General features: G+C 51.1%; 1 protein-coding gene across 3 annotated transcripts in view; it reads left to right on the forward strand.

Annotated features, from left to right (window-relative positions):
* Window positions 1–6462: 6462 nt before the first annotated feature.
* Window positions 6463–19595, forward strand: part of CNTFR (ciliary neurotrophic factor receptor) — a 367691-nt gene continuing 354558 nt past the window's right edge. The window contains exon 1 of one of the 3 annotated variants that reach the window (XM_087958761.1): window positions 6463–6658. The gene's annotated coding sequence lies outside the window, so the exon portion shown is untranslated. Of the gene's footprint in view, window positions 6659–11342; window positions 11362–19595 lie in introns of those variants that run through there. The other 2 variants (XM_087958762.1, XM_087958764.1) reach the window with 2 other exon arrangements.

Below are 19595 nucleotides of genomic sequence, written 5' to 3' on the forward strand. Positions count from 1 at the left end.
ATTTAAATTTAACTCTTTGCAGCTAGTCCTTGACTTACCACCACAACGGGAATCCAGAATTTCTGTTGCTAAGCAAGGCAGTTCGTAAGTGAGACATGCCCATTTCTACGGCATTTTTGTGCCACGGCTGTTAAAGAGAATTGTTGTGAAACCGGCTTGCCCCATTGGCTTTGCTTGTCAAGAAGGCTGCTGGGAAAGTCACAAATGAGGACCCCGTGACCTGAGGACAGGGCTCTCCAAACTTGGCAACTTTAAGACTTCAACTCCCAGAATTGATGATGTTACCTAGTTGGGTCATGAAATGTCTGCAAGAAAACCACCCAGTCTCAGACAGCACCAAGGACCCCTCAGTCTTCTTCTTCTTCTTCTTCTTCTTCTTCTTCTTCTTCTTCTTCTTCTTCTTCTTCTTCTTCTTCTTCTTCTTCTTTCTTCTTTCTTCTTTCTTCTTTCTTCTTTCTTCTCCTCCTCCTCCTCCTCCTCCTCTTCTTCTTCTTCTTCTTCCTCCTCCTCCTCTTCTTCCTCCTTTTTTTTCTTCTTCTTCTTCTTCTTCTTCTTCTTCTTCTTCTTCTTCTTCTTCTTCTTCTTCTTCTTCTTCTTTCTTCTTCTTCTTCTTCTTCCTCCTCCTCCTCCTCTTCCTCCTCTTCCTCCTCTTCTTCTTCTTCCTCCTCCTCCTCTTCTTCCTCCTCCTCCTCCTCCTCCTCCTTCTTCTTCCTCCTCCTCCTCTCCTCTTCTTCTTCTTCTTCTTCTTCTTCTTCTTCTTCTTCTTCTTCTTCTTCTTCTTCTTCTTCTTCTTCTTCTTCTTCTTCTTCTTCTTCTCCTTCTCCTTCTCCTTCTCCTTCTCCTTCTCCTTCTCCTTCTTCCTCCTCCTATTCTTCCTCCTCTTCTCCTTCTTCTTCTTCTCATCCTCTTCTTCTTCTCCTTCTCCTTCCTCCTCCTCCTGTTCTTCCTCCTCTTCTCCTTCTTCTCGTCTTCTCCTTCTCCCCCTCCTCCTCCTCCTCCTCCTCCTCCTCCTCCTCCTCCTCCCTCCTCCTCCTCCTCCTCCTCCTCCTCCTCCTCCTCCTCCTCTTCTCCTTCTCCTTTTCTCCTTCCTCCTCCTCCTCCTCCTCCTCATCTCTGCAAGCCTCACTCCCTTCTAGCACTACTGATATTATCTAGTTTGGTCATGAAACGTCTGCTGGAAAACTACAAAGCTCAGAGAACAACAAGGATCCCAAATTCAACCCTGGCTACAACTATTTTCCTCTATTGGTTTTGTTTATTTCCACCCTATCCCAGGGCTACCTTGGGTGGGGAGGGGCTCAAATCTACCAGGCTTTGCAGCCACCACCACCTCAAAGAGGTTTGGAGTGCCCAGGAATAGAGAACAAGGGCAGGAGAGAACCAGCAATCGGAATAGCCTGCTTCGTGCCAGATTTGCACTTTCTTAAAGATGGTGCAGAAACCAGATTCAACAGTGGGAAAAGACCCCACAGGTTTGGGGTGAAAAGAGGAGGAGGAAAGTGCCTTGCAAATGTTATTTGCAGCTATTTGTAAAAATAAAAGGTAAAAAGCCGCCAGACCATCTCCGGCCCACCCTTAATTCAAGAAGGGCTACAGTTCCAGGCACCCGGAAACTGAGCAGAGATGCGTGCCAATTGTGGTTGCCTCGTGGGGAACGAAGGTGGCACTGCCAAAATCGGGACCATCCCTTGTGACTTCCCTGATTAAACTGGCATCTTGCAGCTTTCCAGTTGGTTGGCAGCGTCTGTGCCTCTGGGGGGCAAGCGGGGATGCATGCAGGAGTCTGTGAACTTGCTTAAACCTCAAGGCAGGAGAAGAAGCAACGGATGGAAAGTCACCAAGGAGAGAAGCAACCCACAACGGAGGAGGGATTTCCTGACTGGGAGAACAATTAACCAGTGGAACTGCTGGCCTCCAGAACTTGTGGCTGCTCCATCGCTGGAGGCTTTTAAGAAGAGATTGGGCAAACATTTGTGTCTGAAATGGAAAGGGTCTCCTGCTTGAGGAGGGGGTTGGACTAGAGGATCTCCAAGGTCCCTTCCAACTCTGTTATTCTATACTCCCAGATCAATTAACCAGGGGAACACCTTTCCCTCCAGAGGTTGTGGCAGCTCCATTACTGGAGGCTTTTAAGAAGAGATTGGGCAGGTATTTGTCCGGAATGTTACAGGTCATTTTTGACTTATGACTACAACTGAGCCCTACATTTCCGTTGTTAAGTGAGACAGTTGCTAAGTAAATTTTATACCCCCCATTTTACAACCTTTCTTGCCACAGTTGTTAAGTGAATCAGTACAATGGTTAAGTTAGCAATCCAGTTGTTAAGCGAATCTGTGCTTCCCTTCCCCCGTGACTTTGCTTGCTGGAAGGTCGCAAAAGGGGATCACGTGATCCCTGGGGGCATGGCAACCGTCATAAATATGAGTCAGTTGTCAACTCGCTGAATTTTGATCATGTGACTATGAAGACACTGCAACAGTTTTAAGTGTGAAAAACAGCCACAAGTCCCCTTTTTCAGTGCCGTTGCCACTTTGAACGGGCACTAAATGAATTCTTGTTACCTGTATAGTAACAAGAGTTACAAATAACAAGGGTTTCCTGCCTGAGCCGAGGGGGTTGGACTAGAAGACCTCCGAGGTCCCTTCCAACTCTGTTATTCTGTTATCTGTTTCTGGAGAACTTGGCTCTGTAGGCCTCGGGCTCAGTAGCCACGCCCTCTGAACATCAAGCCCCATCATCCACAGCGCCTCTTGTTGATTGTTTTCGATATTGCTAGTTTATAACCCTTTATAGTGAACTGCCCAGTGAAAGGCCCATTCTGTGAGACGGGCAGCTTTATAAATATGATAACTAAATAAATATCATGAATGCATCGAGTCTGGGATAAGGCAGTACAAGCGGTTCTTAACTTACAAGCCCCAAATTTCCACTCCTAAGCAAGTCAGTTGTGAAGTGTCAGAGGATCGCAGCACATCCAACCAGCACCCAAGTAAATAATTCTGCAGGATTCATCCACATAAGAAAAACTTCTTTATATACAATCCCATACAGCAGAGGTCAGCATACAAAATCAGGAACACGGAAGCGATATGCTCAGAAGCAAGACATCACGGAGTGGAGTATTTCAGCCCCATGGTTTATGGAGGCGTCTGAAGTGAGCTTCTCTTTCAAACCATCACCTCATCTGGTTATGAAGCGCTGCGCACAAGGAAAGAGGCATCAAAATATTTTAAACTAGCTTGTCACCTGTGCTTTGCTATGAAACTGCATGTGGTGGGGTTTAGTTTTGGGGGAGGAAAATAAGGAGGAAAAAATTCTGCCTCTGCCTACTAGCATCCATCGGTATTCATCTGGCGAGCGTCCTGTCAGTGTGTGAGAGAGTGGAGGGCTGTTTGGAAACTGAAAGAGTATTTGCTGTGTGAGCAAGGAGACAGCAAGGAGCCTGGGCGTGGCTTAACTCAACTGTTCTGTACTAAAGCTGCTTGGTGCTGTGAAACTGAAACTGAACCTCCTCTCCTCTGCTTGTGTTTTGTATTTGGAAGAGATTTCTTTTCAGGTGGGGAGGGGGAGTAGAACTCCTTAGCATCAAAGCGTGTTAATAATAATAATATAGGAAATACTCTAAATGATCTGATGGTCATTTGGAAAAATCCTTTCTTAGTGAGCACCAGGAAGCCAAGAGGAACATATGGGCCAAATTTCAAGTTTGTAGGCTTTACGGTTCTGGAGATTTTGTAATGATGCGTGAGGGGTATTTTACTTTTATATATACAGATAGATGGGAGTGAGATAGTTTTGTTTTTGAGCATTTTCTCTGCTCGTTCTCCTGTTGGGTTTATTCAGCTGCCGGTTTAATTTGTTGTAGAGTTTACATTATGTATTCCTAGTTTATTATATTTGGGTTGCATTGGCGTTTTAACCTTATTTGGTGACACATTCGGCACGGAGCCACATTAAAATGCAGTGCGCCCAGGCGGAATCCATGCTACGCCAATGGCTCTGAGTAGCTCCTTGCCTGGAACGCGGCTACAGAAAGGCTGGGGAGTGGGGGGGCTCCACATCCTTGAAGAACGCCCTCCCCCCCCCCAGCAATGGTTTGGCCCAATCTCAAAGCCCAAGAAAAACATGTAAGGTAGTCTTTACTTACGACAGTTCATTTAGTACAGGGGTCCCCAAACTTGGCAACTTTAAGACTTGTGGACTTCAACTCCCAGAATTGATGATGTTACCTAGTTGGGTTATGAAATGTCTGCAAGAAAACAATTGAGCTCAGAGAGCATCAAGGACCCCACAGTCCTCCTCCTCCTCCTCTTTGCAAACCCCACTCCATTCTAGCACTAATGATGTTATTTAGTTGGGTCATGAAATGTCTGCAAGAAAACCACCCAGTCTCAGACAGCACCAAGCATCAGTCTTCTTCTTCTTCTTCTTCTTCTTCTTCTTCTTCTTCTTCTTCTTCTTCTTCTTCTTCTTCTTCTTCTTCTTCTTCTTCTTCTTCTTCTTCTTCTTCTTCTTCTTCTTCTTCTTCTTCTTCTTCTCCTCCTCCTCCTCCTCCTCCTCCTCCTCCTCCTCCTCCTCCTCCTCCTCCTCCTCCTTTTCCTTCCTCCTTCCTCCTTCCTTTCTTCTTCTTCTTCTTCTTCTTCTTCTTCTTCTTCTTCTTCTTCTTCTTCTTCTTCTTCTTTTCCTCCTCCTCCTCCTCCTCCTCCTCCTCCTCCTCCTCCTCCTCCTCCTCTTCTTTTCCTTCCTCTTCCTTCCTCCTTCCTTTCTTCTTCTTCTTCTTCTTCTTCTTCTTCTTCTTCTTCTTCTTTCTTCTTCTTCTTCTTCTTCTTCTTCTTCTTCTTCTTCTTCTTCTTCTTCTCCTTCTTTCCTCCTTCTCCTTCTCCTTCCCCTTCTTCTTCTTCCTCCTCCTCCTCTCCTTCTCCTTCTTTTCTTCTTCTTCTTCCTCCTCCTCCTCATCTCTGGAAGCCTCACTCCCTTCTAGCACTAATGATACTATCTAGTTTGGTCATGAAACGTCTGCAGGAAAACTACAAAGCTCAGAGAGCAACAAGGATCCCACAATTCACCCCTGAGCTGCAATTAGTCTTCTCAGCAAAGCTGGCTGGAGAATTCGGGGAGTTAAAAGTCCACAAGTCTTAAAGTGGCCAAGTTTGGAGACCTCTGGTATAGGGGCCTCCTTCTTGAGCAGGGGGTTGGACTAGATGACCTCCAAGGTCCCTTGCCAAGTTTGGAGACTTTCAATTTAGTGACCCTTCAAAGCTGCAATGGCACTGGAGGAAAAAAAAAAAAGACTTGGGTCTGTTTTTCACACTTATGACCATTGCAGCATTCCCCAGGGTCATGTGACCAGAATTCGGACAGCTTGGAGACCGGTTCCTATTTATGACGGTCATGGTCGCAGTGTCCCAGGATCACATGATCCTCTTGGGTGACCTTCTCACAAGTGAAGTCCGTGGGAAAGCCTTCCTTAACAACCGTGCAGCTAAAAAAACTGCAGTGACTCACATAGCGATGGCGGCAAGAAGCCGTAAAATGGGGCAAAACTCACTTAACAACTGTCCTCCTTAGCAAGCTAAATGTTGGGCTCAGCTGGGGTTGTAAGTCGAGGACTATGTGCTCCTATGGAGAGGCCCCTCCCCGTCCCAAAGGAGCCCCCTTTTGATTTTTTGCGGTGATCTTTTTTAATTAGGCAGGCAGTCCTTGACTTACGACAAAGCTGAGACCGGTATTTCAGTTGCTAAGTGCTGCGGTTGTTAAACGAGGCATCTCCTGACAATCCTTTTGCAATCCTGTTTACTGTGGGGTTGTTATGCCAATCTCAGCTTCCCCCTTTGGACTTGGTCTGGGGAGGTTGCAAAGGTGGACCGCGGCGCTTCCAAGCTGCCTTCCCAGGACCGAGAGGCGGCCAGGCGCGCGTTCCCACGGACACGGGTTGCCGCCGGGGCATCGACGCGTGAACAGCTGGCCCCCAGAGCCGCGCTTGGGCCTCTGTCCTCTGACTTAAAGAACCGGCCGCTGGCGGCCACCGCTTCTCCTCTGTCCCCGCAGCTCAGCTCCCTTCCTTGGGAAGGCCTGCGCCCCTGCAGACGCGTGTCCGCTTGCCCATCCACACGTACAGCGGGCACGGGGTTGGGGAAGACGCTCCCAAGGGTTCCGGGCCGAGGTCCTCCGGACGCCTCTCCGTCCTCCCGCCGGCCGGGCGCACCTGCCGAGCCCGGCGCGGCTCCTCGGGCATCCCGCGGGGGACAGCGGGGCGCTGCGCCCCTCTTCCTCCGGGCGCTGCTGGGCAGGGCTGCCTCCGCCGCCGCGTCCCGCTCGGGGAGAAGCCGGGCTGCCTCCGCCGCCGCCGCCGCGGCCTCCGCCCGGCTCTCCCTCCCTCGCTGCCTCCGCCCGCCCGGCTGGTCACATGGGGGTGGGACGGGGGGCGCGCTTAAAAGCCCTCTGCCTCGCTCCGCCGCTCTCTTCGCAGCTGGTGCGGGAGAGGCGCCGCCGCCGCCGCCGCCGCTGCTGCTGCCACCGCCGCCGCCGCTCCTGCCTCCAGCGCCGCCGCCGGGAAGGAGAAGGCAGCCTGCGGGCGGGCGAGGCGGGCAGCCCCGGGGCGAGCGGGCCAGGCGGAGCGCTGGCGAGCCGGGCGCGCCGAGGACGCGGCGCGGACACGGTGAGTCTCGCAGCGGCGGGCAGGGGGAAGGAGCGGCATCCGTCCTCGCCCGGCCCCCGAGCGGCAACTTTGCCCCACCACCATCACCCCCACCAGTACCACGCAAGGCGTGGAGGCAAAATGGGTCGGGGGTCCCGGGGCAGGGGCGTCGGTCCTGGCGGTTCGCTTGCTCCACGCCGCCGAAGCGCGACAGGCAACTTTGCCCCTTCGGGGCAGGGCGAGGCGTGGCGGGGAAAAAGGCGGTGTGGGGGGGTCGTTCCCGGGGAAAGGGGAAGGGGCGTCCGTCCTGGCGGTCCCTGCTTCGCCTGCCGCCGAAGCCCGAAAGGCAACTTTGCTCTTGGGGGGGAGGCGAGGCGAGGCGAGGCGGCAAAATGGGGAAGGGTCCCCACTGGGGTCAGGTAGCTGCGGGGTCTTTCTTTCCCCTCCCCACGTCCTCCCCCTCCTCATCCTCATCCCCCTCCTCCCGCCGGGGTGGACTGATTGTGCCCGCCGCCGGCTCTCCTTGCCGCCCTGGCGCGGGGGTCGTCGGGGGTGGTGGTCGTCGTCGGGGAGTCAGCCTTGCAAGGGGGCGAGACGGACCAGCGCGGGGTCGCAGCAGCAGCAGCAGCAGGTTCATCTCGCCCGCCCCCGCCCGCCCCTCTGCCCTGCCAGCAGCAAAGCCACTTCGGCCGCCTCCCCCCATTACTGCTTTTAAAACTGGGAGGAGGGGCGCGCGAGAGGGATGAAGGGGCTAAAGCGCGACCCCCTCCCCAAAGAGAGAAGAAAGGCGGTGGGGGGGTGTCCTCGCCTGGATCTTGGAGGCTCCGCGGGGCGCGGAGGCTTCCTGCCTGCAGCGGACACGGATGGGAGAGAGGGGAGCCCACGAGGCCGGGGTCCCTGCGGCGCCCCCTCCCCATCCTATCTCCCTCCTTCGGGTCTCCTTCCAGCCGCCGCGCTTCAGCCCGGCTTAGGGGGCAGGAGAGAGAAGCCGGCGGGCTGGCTAGCGAGCGGTTGGCCGCCCCCGCTTCGGAGAGCGAACCCCGCCGTTCACAATTGCAGAAAGAAATGAGGCGTCTCTGCCGTAATCGCTTCCTTCCTTCTCTGCCCCCCACCCCCCAAAAAACAGAAAGACCCTGTTGCCTGAGGAAGGGAGGCTGGTACCCTTACTGGAACGCCCCCCCCTCCCAATTCATGGCATGGCCGCGACTTGGCAGGAGATCCCTAATCAAAGTTGGGGCTACTCCGAGCAAGCGCTTTGCTTCAGAGCTACCTGGAGTAAGGGCCAGTTTGGGAAGCGAGAAGAACCCCCCTCCTCATTTTCTCCCCTGATTTTCCCTTCCGGACAAACGGAGAGGGAATAATCTTGTATTGAAGTCGAATAAAAGCCGAGCTTTTTGATGAGTTTAACCTGCTCCCGTTTGGAGAAATGTTGAGGATTTTGTCTTGGTTCTCTTAAGGAGAGGACAAGGGGTCACCCTCCTGTCTAGGGTTGGGGGCTGCAAAAGGGATTCTGGAATAGGGGGGTCTCTCACACAACCTCCTCCCCCTTTTGTCCCACCTTTTAAGGAGCAAATCAGGCAGCTGCAGCCTTACAAGTCAAAGGCAACATTTTGTGCTTGGTTTTTAATTCCTTTCCAACTTGCTCCAGGGGAGTGGGGTGTGTGTGTGTGTGTGTGGAGAGGCCGAGCCTCACTACAAAGGAGTATTTTATAAACCAGGGAAGTGTTTGTTTGTTTTCCTGGACAGTTAGCAAACACAAAGCAGCAGCTTTGGGCATGTTGCAAAAAAACATATATTTTTTTTAGAAATATCACACTTTCCACCGCTGGTTCTGTGTTTCTTGACTCTTCTCCGCTGTCTGTTGGCTGCCCTTCCGCTTCCACGGTCCTTCTGGTCGTTCCTGGGGTTTTTTTTTTCTTTTCTTTTTCTTTTAGTCCATTTGGTGGTGGTTGGGGGGATTTCGAGGCTGGCGTTAGAGGGAGGCGTGGGTTGCGAGGAGAGGCAGCAGGCAAGCAGGCCGCATAAGAGACGGGAAGAGCAAAGTTGTAAGGAAACAAAACGTCTTTCCTTGGGAAAAAAACAGAAGTTCCGAGGAATCTCCCTGTGGGCCTGGTCCTTTTGCAAATAAGGGATATTTGTGAGAATTATGTGTGGGTGGGGGGGTTAGGGGGGTTGGACTAGAAGGAGGCCTTATTATCTGGGTCAGATTAAGAGCTTAAAGTGCTAAGAAGAAATTTGTCGGAAACTTTGAGGGTTCTACTGAAGGATGCTGTTAGCCTTTCAGGTGCTTGTGGTAGAGAAAGCACCGGATTTCGATGGCTTTCTCCTGCCCTGATGGGGTCCAGCTCGGTCCCACTGGATCCCTTGAGGGCTGGGGGGGGGGGGAGGGAGCGGAGAGCTTTGAGCTGGGAAGATCCCATTTCCTGGACTCGCTCCCTCCAGCTCCTCCTTGTAAACACGGCAGGAGGAGTGAGCTGTGTTTGTCTGCAGTAGCAAAGCCAAGGAAGGAGGCGGGCAGCCCCTGCTTTGACTCACACCTTGGATTAAAAGGCAGGTGCTCACCTTCTCACTCAGGTGTCAGTCGGAATGGTACCAGCAGGCTCATCCTGACATTGGCCAGCCAAATCCTCATCTCCCTCCTGGCCAAGGGCGAAGGGGGGGGAGCAAAGGGCTGCTAAAAGAGCAAATTTGAGGCTCTCTGGGGGCCGGAAGTAGGACCCTAGTCCACAACTACAGGTAGTCCTTGATTTGCAACCATTCATTTAGCGACTGTTCAAAGTGACAACGGCACTGAGCAAAATGACCATTTATGATCATTTTTCACACTTATGACCGTGGCAGCATCCATTCCAAATTTGGACGCTTGGCAACTGACTCATATTTATGATGGCTGCATGTCACCTGATCCCATTTTGTGACCTTCTAACAAACAAGGTCTGTGGGGGAAGCCAGATTCACTTAACAACCGCGTTCCTAACTTTACAACGGCAGTGATTCATGTAGTAAGGAAGGTCATAAAACAGAGCAAAAGAACGGTCTTGCTTAGCCATTTAACCATTTGGACTCGATTGTGGCCATATGTCGAGGACTCCTTATTCTCCAGGCCGTTGCCTGTCTCTTCTTAAAAACCTCCAGTGTTGGAGTACCCACAACTTCTGGTGGCCAGTCATTCCACTGGTTAATTGTCCTCACTCTTAGGAAGTTTCTCTTTAGTTCTAGGTTGCTTCTCTCCTTGATGAGTTTCCATCCTTTGCTCCTTGTCCTGCCTTTCAGATGCTTTGAATCAGGGGTCTCCGGCCTTGGCAACTTTAAGAGTTGAGGTCCCCCAGGCTTAAAGTTGGAGCCAAGGTTGGAGACCCCTGCTTGACTGCCTCTTCTTTGGTGCAGTCCTTGGTGCAGCCCCTGCAAGAATGGCTTGACTGCCTCTTCTTTGGTGTAGTCCTTGAGATACAGGGACGCTGATCTCGTGTCACCCCTAGCCCTTCTTCTCATCAAAACTCGACGTACCCAATTCCAGTTCCTGGAAGTGCCTCCCGGGGCAGGCATGGGATCCCACATGTGGCAAGGGGGAGGGGGTGTCTCCTCTGCAGGGCCGGCGCTCAAAAAGTCCCAGCTGTTCAGCTTGTTGGCTTTTTCACCCCCTTCCTAAGAGGAGGAAGTTTGATTCCGCTAATGGGGTTTCTAAGAAATCAGGGGGAGTGGTGCCGAGAAACGGAGAGGAGGAATTGGCTGAGTGGGCTGTTTCTGAAATAGCAGGCATGGGCGGAAGGCCGGTCCTGGCACTGAAGAAGGGCGACGTTTTCCTGCCTGCTTGGAGTGCTCGGTGGTGGCGGTGGTTGTTTTCTTTCCCTTCCTTTTCTGGAATTGTGCCTCGCATGTTGCAATTCCTTGCGAAAAGTCCCAAAGGTGCTTTTGTGGGGTGTTTTTTTTTCCAAAAGGCAACTGGACTTCCTTATTTGTTTGTTTGCTTTTTTCTTGAAGGCCTTTCGCTTCTCATCCCAAGAAGCTTCTTCACTTCTGGAGAACTGAGCGGGGTTTGAATTGAAGAAGCCTCTTTGGATGAGAAGCAAAAGGCCTTCGAGGAAAAAAACCAAAATCCGGTTGCTTGTAGAAAATCCACTTTTGGGAACAGTCACTTTTGGAACCTACACAAACATTTGCAAAACGGAGTTGTCATTTGCAGCTGGCATCTCCTCTGTGCATGTAGTAAACAGCTTTGGATCCCCTGGGTGAGGTTTTGATCTGGGGCCTGGAGAAGGCCGAGAGGGAGACCTTCCTCCTCCCCTCCCCACAAGAAAATGGGGCTCAATTCAGACCATTTGTACCCCGGGGAAAAGGTTCTTCCTTGATTGCTTTCGATGGCTGCCAACATTAGAAGCCTTTGCAAGCCGAGAGGCCTGGTGGATGCTTGAAATGATGGAGGGAGGATGGGAATTCCTCCTGGGTCCTTCATTCATATCGCAGCTGCTGGGAAGGCAGAATGACAGGCCTCAGAGGTCCTCTAGTCCAGCCCCCTGCCCCAGCAGGAGCCCCTCTATAACCCCTCAGATGAAAGGGTGTCCGGACTCTTCTTAAAATCCTCCAGTCTTGGAGCACCCACAACCCTCCTCTGCTTGCCTTCAGGGAGCGGAGCCTCTTTCAACTTCTGCAAAAGAGAAAAACGCCGCTTAGTCACCTGCTTAAGGTCCTGCCGGCTCCTTGGGGCTACTCCACGGAGAAAGAGGGTGAGTAGGTGGGTGTTCGCCAGCCATCCTGCCTGGGAGAGCCTGGCCCTCCTCCCCGCAGGGCTCCTTCTTCCTCTTCAAATCCAAGGAAGGCTCTGCTTTCCTATTATGGGATGGAGCGACGCTAATCACTTGGCAATATTTGGAGCTGGGATGGGGGGAGGGGGAGGGGGAGGGAGGGAGAGGGGCTTGGCTGATGGACCAATGCCAAGTTTGGCAGGATTCCTGGCCTTGCAAAAATAATGGACTGGATGTGGGCCAGCAAACCCAGACGCAATCTATAGAAGACGAGGATGCTACAAGTCGATAGAGTGTCTGCCTGCTTTGGGGGTGGGTGGTGGTGGAAGGAGGGGTGTTGGTCTTCCTGGGGGGGGTTGAGCTCCTCCAGGCACCAGGTGAGCAGCTGGGCGTCCTTTATGCTCCAGGCATCCCACCTGAGATGCGCTGCGGGGTGGATGGCAGTGCGGAAATATTTGCCTGCCAGCTCCGAGTGGCCCCTCTGCCATCTTTTCTTGGATTCCTGCGGGGGTCTCTGGGGTTGGAAAGGAGGCAGGAACACAGGAGGAAAATCAGAGGAGAGGCTGTACGCAGCCCCTGGAGGCTATGAAAGGCCTGCAAGACCAAAACGTATGAAGAACGGGTTGCAGGAACTGGGTAGGTCGAGTCTAATGAAGAGAAGGAGGAGGGGAGACGTGACAGCAGCCTACCCCAATATTGGAGGGGCTGCCACAGAGAGGAGGTGGGGGGGGGTCAATTTATTTTCCAAAGCCCCAAAGAGCAGGACAAGAAGCAACGGAGGGGAACCTACCGTGGAGAGAAGCAACCTGGAACGAAGGAGGAACGTCCTGGCGATCAGAACGATCGATCCGTGGAAGGACTTGCCTTCAGAAGCTGTGGGTGCTCCATCCCTGGAGGTCTTCAAGAAGAGACTGGACAGCGACTTGACTGAAATAGCATAGGTATAGGGCCTCCTGCTTGAGCAGGGGGGGTTGGACTAGAAGACCTCCAGGGTCCCTTCAGCTCTATTTCGGCTGAGTATGACTAACCAAAGCAGTTCGGGTTCATGTTTGCATCCCAAATGGCTTCCAGATCGGCCCCCCGCAAGATGCAGTTTCCCAAGGGATGTTCTTGGAGAGGCCGTTTAAAAGGGGGGGGTTTCCCTCATCCTTCCTCATCAACTTCTTCTGAGTTTTAAGGTTGCTGGGGTGCATTTTTTAATTCCCTGGCACTTTCCCTCTCTTTGGCGTTCACGTGCGACCTCTCTGTGACTTCGTTGGCTTTCCTTTTGTACCAAGCTGAAGTTTCCCCCATTAAATGGCTGGCTTGCTTTGGGGTGGGTGGGGGGGACTTTCAGGCTCCCTGCCAGCTCCCCCTCCCCCGGGATCTCTGGAGGTCTGCTCTGCAAATCCAGTTAGTCAAGATGATTTTTAAAAGTTTGGCATCTTCCCCTGCATTGAAAAGGAAAGCGAGGCCCGGAGAGGCCAGTTTCGAGAGAAACGAAGGAGAGCGGCCTTCCAGTATCCGAGGGGCTGCCCCAAAGGAGGAGAGGCAGTCAAGCTCTTCTCCAAATCCCCCGAAGGCAGGACAAGAGGCAACGGGTGGCAACGCATCAAGGAGAGAAGCAACCTGGAATTAAGGAGGAATTTCCTAAAAATGGGGACAATTCATCAGTGGAAAGGCATGCCTTCAGAAGTTGTGGGTGCTCCAACCCTGGAGGATTTGAAGAAGAGACTGGCCAGCCCTTTGTCTAGAACGATTTTAGGGTCTCCTGCTTGAGCAAGGGGTTGGACTAGAAGACCTCCAAGGCCCCCTTTCCAGCTCTATTCTGGTTGAGGAGTTGGGATGAGCAGAGGCAGGGAAGCAGCGCCTGGCCAGGCTCAGATGAGGCCGAAGGGTGAGGCTCTTCGCTGTCTTTGACCCCAGGGGCGCCATCCAAATTCCTGGGACGGGGAGGCTTTCCCACATTTCTGCCTGGGGGTGTGTGTGTGTGTGTGTGTGTGTGTGCATCACTTAATCCCGCCAGGTGGGCATCCCCGAGGCTCACAGGAAGCATTTTTTTTTTCATATTGATTCCCCTTTAACCTCCTTCCAGCAGGGAGAAGATTTTCCTCCTCCGGCTTATGCAGCCCCTGCAGCAGAGCTTTTAAGAGACAAAAAAGCCACTTGAGGAATATTTAAATTTTAAATCATCGCTCCGGAATTTTAAAAAAAAAACAAAAAAACCAAAACCCAACACCAACCCAGAATTGATCACCTGCATTTTGAATTAATGAAGCAGCAAAGCTTTGCCCTTAATGAGATGCAGAAACAGAGCTGAGGAAGCGGTGATGTCAGCGCCTTTTGCTGAGTGGTGAGCTGGCCAGTGACACCGTCAAGGGGGGGGGGCAGAAATAGGAGCACCGTCCCCCCTCCCTGCCCCCCCAAAAAAACTTCCCTGGGTTTAGCTTTGGCCTAATGCATCTTGCTCAAATTTGCAAGCTCCCAGCAGAGCAAGCGAAGCCAGAGAGTGCCAGCTGCCTCCGCTGGGACAGTTTGCAGCCCCATAATTCAGGATGGCCCTCCCTGGCATTAAAGCCTCTCCGGTCCAGAACAGAATTGGAATGAACCCCGGAGGTCTTCTAGTCCAACCCTCTGGCCAAGCAGGAGAACCTCACTTGCCTGAAATGGTACACGGGGGGTTGGACTGGAAGACCTTCAAGGTCCCTTCCAGCTCCATTCTGCTTGATTGATACCATCCCAGACAAATGGCTGTCCAATCTCTTCTTAAAAACTTCCAGTGTTGCGAGCATTCACAACTTCTGGAGGCAAGCAGTTCCGCTGGTTAATTGTTCTGTCAGGAAATTCCTCCTTAGTTCTGAGTTGCTTCTCTCCTTGATTGGTTTCCATCCGTTGCTTCTTGCCTTCCCTGCTGGTACTTTGGAGTATAGCTTGACCCCCTCTTGCTTGTGGCAGCCCTTGAGATATTGGAAGACCGCCATCGTGTCACCCCAGTCCTTCTTTTCATTAAAGTAGACCTACCCAATTCCTGCAACAGTTCATCGTATGTTTTAGCCTCCGGTCCCCTAATCCTCTTGGTTGCTCTTCTCTGCACCCTTTCTAGAGTCTCAACATCGTTTTTCTATCATGGGGACCAAAACTGGATGCGGCCTTCCGAGTGTGGCCTTAGCGGGGGCATTATAAAGCGGTGCTAGCCCTTCACATGATCTTGATTCCGTCCCTCTGCTAATGCCGCATTGGCTTTCGTGTAGAAGGGGATGGCCTCCCTTGCATGCCAATTGCTGGCTGTCTCCTCCGGCGTAGGACCTTCCTTCACCTTGGACTGAGTTAGCACGCTCTGCTTGACAGCAGTGGTTGTGGGTGTGTGGCTAAGAGGGCTCAGCGAACCGAAATTGCAGCATGGGAAGATGTTAGAGCAAGGGGTCCCCAAACTTGGCAACTTTAAGTCTTGTGGACTTCAACTCCCAGAAGTTGACGTCCACAAATCTTAAAAGTTGCCAAGTTTGGAGATCTTAAAAGGCCATCCAACCATCCAGATGCTGACATGTGGGTGTTTTTGCTCCAAAGATTGGCAGGACTGGCTGCTCTTTCGGCTGGCAGCAAACGATTCCTCCTGCTTGATCCCAGGGATCCCCGCACTAAGTGTTGTTTTAAAGAAACTGTTTTTTCCCCCCTTTCCTTCTGAAGGTTTGGAAGGGGCGGGAGAAAAGGGATTATTTTATGGATGATAAATGGGGTCTCCTCTCTTGATTTGTGAAGACCCGCCAGGGGAAATATGATTAACAGGCTGCTGAAATATCGGATGAGAAATTACCAAGCAAAGCAGAAAGTCTATAAATATTGGAAATGTTTGGGGTTTGATAAACTGGCTTGAAGGCTTATTTTGATAAAGGCGTGTGCTGTTTTACGAGGGGGGGGTGGCATTTGGGAAAGGGTAACCTTAGACAATTGGCTCAAAGAGAATGACAGCGTGGTGGAAGGACGGTGGGCCTTTGTGGGTACCCATGGAGAGATGCGGTGGCTCAGTGGCTCAGACGCTGAGCTTGTTGAGGAGAAAGGCTGGCAGTTTCAGCGGTTCGAATCCCCTGCGTCACGGAGTGAACTCCCGTTCCTTGTCCCAGCAGTTTCTGCCAACCTAGCCGTGTAAGAAATGCAAGTAGAAAAATAGGGACCCCTTTTGGTGGGAAGGTAGCAGCATTCTGTGCGCCTTCGAGGGCATTGAGTCATGCCGGCCACATGGCCACGGAGACGTCTTCGGACAGCGCTGGCTCTTCTTTGGCTTTGTAATGGAGATGAAAAACTGCCCCCTAGAGCCAGAAATGACTGGCACGGATGTGTTTCCCTTCCCCTAAAGTTAACTAAGGAAGAGAAGGACAAGGGGGCGACATGATAGCTGTCTTCCAGCACTTGCTGGACTGCCTCAGAGAAGAGGGGTCAGCCTCTGTTCTGTGACCGAATGGCTTGTCTTCAAAGGTGCGGATGCTCCGTCACTGGAGCTTTGTAAGAAGAAATTGCACAGCCATTTGTCCGGAATGATATAAAGTCACCTCCTCTTGGGGTAGGGGGTTCAGCTAGAAGACCTCCAAGGTCCCTTCCAATTCTGTAATTCTGTTACTCTTATCATCATCCCTTGCGGGTTGGAATCTGGGCCACTGAATGGAGCTAGCAGAGCGTTTAATGGCCGGATGCTCTTCCTGTCGCCAGTGGGGAGCTTTGTGCTGCATTCTGTTGCTCTGTGACCCAGGAAGGTCAATCAATCTCACCCCAGATAGACGAAATCAAGCCTGTATCTGAAAGTTGTCATGGGAAAATGGGAACGTTGTGTCTGGTGCCTTGAGCTCCGGAACGAAAGACGAGAGATGTTAATCTCCTAAATAGATGAATACAGACCACGGAGACGTCCTCGGACAGCACTGGCTCTTCTTCGGCTTTGTGACGGAGGTGAGCAGCGCCCCCTAGAGCCAGAAACGACTAGCACGGATGTGCAAGGAGGGGAACCTTTACCTATGGAGGACCCCAACAGGGCAAGTGGAGGTAGTCTCAACTTACGACCATTTGTTTAGTGACTATTCGAAGTTACAGTGGCACTGAAAAAATGTCACTTAGGACCGTTTTTTTCCACGTTTTTGGTCACGTGGCCACAATTTGGACGTTTGGCAACCAATTCCTATTTATGACAGGTTGCAGTGTCCCAGAGTTACGTCATTCCCCTTTTGTGACTTCTGATAAGCAGTCAATGGGGAGGGAAGATTCCCTTGAAAACTGTGGCTATTCGTTTCACACCCGTGTCAAGGGGGGGTGGGGGTGAAATGGGGCAAAACTCACTTAACGGCCGTCGTGCTTAGCAACAGAAATGTTGGGCTCAATGGTGGTTGAGGAGTACTTGGGAGTTCATACGGATGGCAGAATTCATGTCATTTGGGGGAAGATGTCAATCAATCAATCAATCAATCAATTGGAATGCCTGCATTGGGCAAATCCAAGTATCAAGGTTGGAACCCAGAATCCAAAATAGCAGACTTGGAAGGGACCCATGGAGGTCATCTAGTCTAACTCCCTGCTCAAGGAGACTCTATACCAGAGGTCTCCAAACTTGGCAGCTTTAAGACTTGTGGACTTCAGCTCCCAGAATTCTCCATCCAGAATAGCTGGCTGGAGAATTCTGGGAGTTGAAGTCCACAAGTCTTAAAGCTGCCAAGTTTGGGGGTCCCTCCCCTTTGGGATCCCAGCCAGATGGTGGTCCAGGCTCTTCTTAAAAACCTCCAGGGATGAAGCACCTAGATGAGGCAATGATATTGGAATGGCCTCCCAGAATTTGTGACCATCAGTTGTGACCCTCAGTCTAATCGTGATTTGCCAACAGCAGAAAAAAAAGGGGGGGTGTTGAATTGGCATCTCGTGATGACTTGAGTGTTTGGTAGTTGGCCATTTTCACTTTGAGCCGTTTGGAAGCTGAACCGTGCCACTAATCAGCTGGTCAAAGGCACTTTTGTCTTTGGGGGAACATGTGACGTGCGTTGGGTTTTAAATGCTTCTTTCTCTTCGTCTTTGCCAATCTGGTGTCCTCTGGTTAGTTTAGTTGCAACTCTCACAGACCCTGAGAATGGTGGGAGGTGTAATCCGTTGCCTCTGGCAGACCCTGAGGTGTGTGACCTACCTTGGAAGTAAACTCACATAATCAATAGAAGAGATTCATCTCAGGGTTCAGGGTTGGACTTGGTGCTGTCTGAGGTTGGTGGTTTACTTTGAAAAGGTTTCATGACCCAACTAGGTAACATCATCAGTGCTAAAAGGGAGGGGAGTTTGTGGAGAGAGGAGGAGGAGGAGGAGGAGGAGGAGGAGGAGGAGGAGGAGGAGGAGGAGGAGGAGGAGGAGGAGGAGTTCTTGGTGCTCTCTGAGCTTAGTTTTTTTTTTTGCAGATGTTTCGCTACCCAACTGGGTAACATCTGTGCAAGGGAATATGGGCTTTGTTCCCTATTGTGTACATTTTCTACAACTCCTTCTCCCAAATGTTAGTGACTTCCCAGAAGCTTGGCATTCAGAAAGATCAACCACCAATAGACACATAAAAATAAGCCACGTTTACACATGATTCAAAAGAGACAACAACAAAGCTAAGAAGGAAACAAAACAGCCAGAACATATTCTCTCCAGAAGGCAACACCCAGAGAAGCAGGGATTAACACCAGACAAACTTTATCAAGTGGAAAACAATGCCCTAATTGAGGAACTACTAAGGCGCAAACATCACACTCGCTTGCACTGATAATGTGACCTAGTTGGGTAATGAAACGTCTGCAAGAAAAGAACCAAATTTTGAGAGCACTGAGAAGCTTGAAAACCCCATAGATCTTGCCAGCTCCAAGCCAGAACGTGTGCATGAGTGCTGAACATGGGAAGTGAGCAATGCGTGTGTTCAGAGGAATATGAATGTAACTTAAGACTGTTGTCCAAAACATGGAGAAACTGGTTGCTTTTCAGGAGGGTGAAAATGTTCCCCTTTTGGAAAGTGGAGATTGAAGGCACCCTGACCCGAACTGCAGACCTTGGACTTTTCTGAGCTTCTTGGTGGCCCTCAGCATGGGCTTAATTCTAGAACATTTGCAGGGATCTTCCAAGGTTAGCATTGAAAGGAACTTAGAACATAGAATAACAGAGCTGGAAGAGACCTTGGAGGTCTTCTAGTCCAACCCGCCCCCCCCTGCTCAAATAGGAGACCTTATATCATCCTGGACAAATAGCTGCCCAATCTCTTCTTGGAAAACCTCCAGTGTTGGAGCACTCACAACTTCTGGAGATAAGCTGTCCCGCTGGTTGATGGTTTTCACAGTCAGCAAAATTCCTCCTTAGTTCTTGGTTGCTTCTCTCCTGGGTTAGTTTCCACCCGTTGCTTCTTCTCCTGCCCTTCAGGGGCTTTGGAAAATAAGTTGACCCCCCTCCTCTTCTTTGGGGCAGCCCCTCAAATACTGGAAGATGCTCTCATGTCACCCCCTGGTCCTTCTTTCCATTAAACCAGACATATCCAATTCCTGCAACGGTTGCTCTTCGTAGGTCAAGTACGTTCTTCTTCATACTTGAGAAGAAAAATCCCGAAAACTCTTGTGATTCGGTCAAGTTGCCTCCGACGGATTGTGAAGCTGTCAACACCTCTTTGCATGCCTGTTTATTTTTCCTTCCACCAGCTGAGGTTAGTCTTCCTTCCGAGGGGGAGGAAAAAAAGCAGAGGGGGGGGGGCTCCAGGGAGTTAAGGAGCATTCCTGTGGCGAGTTCAAGGCCCACCATCCTCAAAGCCTGCCCCGACATCAAGGTTTCTCTTATTTATGACTTATTTGCTTTGCTTTTTTTTTTCCCCTTCCCCTTTCCTTTTACCCCGGTGAATACTCCAGGCAGTTAATGAAATGTAGAAAACAGAGAATAAACAGTTAAAGCATGAAAGGAAATTGATGAATGGTTATATCCTGGCGAAAGAAATGCACTTTGCAGATTTTTCAGCAATGGCAAACCACTTCTCTGAGGGAAGGGGATTTTACACACACACACACACACACACACACACACACCAGCAGAGCAAGAGACAGCCTGTTTCCTTGTGCCACAATGAAGGAACACCTCCAGTCGTCACATTACAAAAAAGAGGTTGAGACTTTGGAAAAAGTGCCAAGAAGAGCAACTAAGAGGATTAAAGGCCTAGAGACTAAAACATAGGAAGAACAGTTGGAGGATTTGGGTTTGGCTAG

The sequence above is a fragment of the Notechis scutatus genome, chromosome 2 (assembly GCF_049901735.1).
Source record: "Notechis scutatus isolate UNSWTSFEM ecotype Mainland chromosome 2, rNotScu1.2, whole genome shotgun sequence".
Taxonomy (NCBI): Eukaryota; Metazoa; Chordata; class Lepidosauria; order Squamata; family Elapidae; genus Notechis; species Notechis scutatus.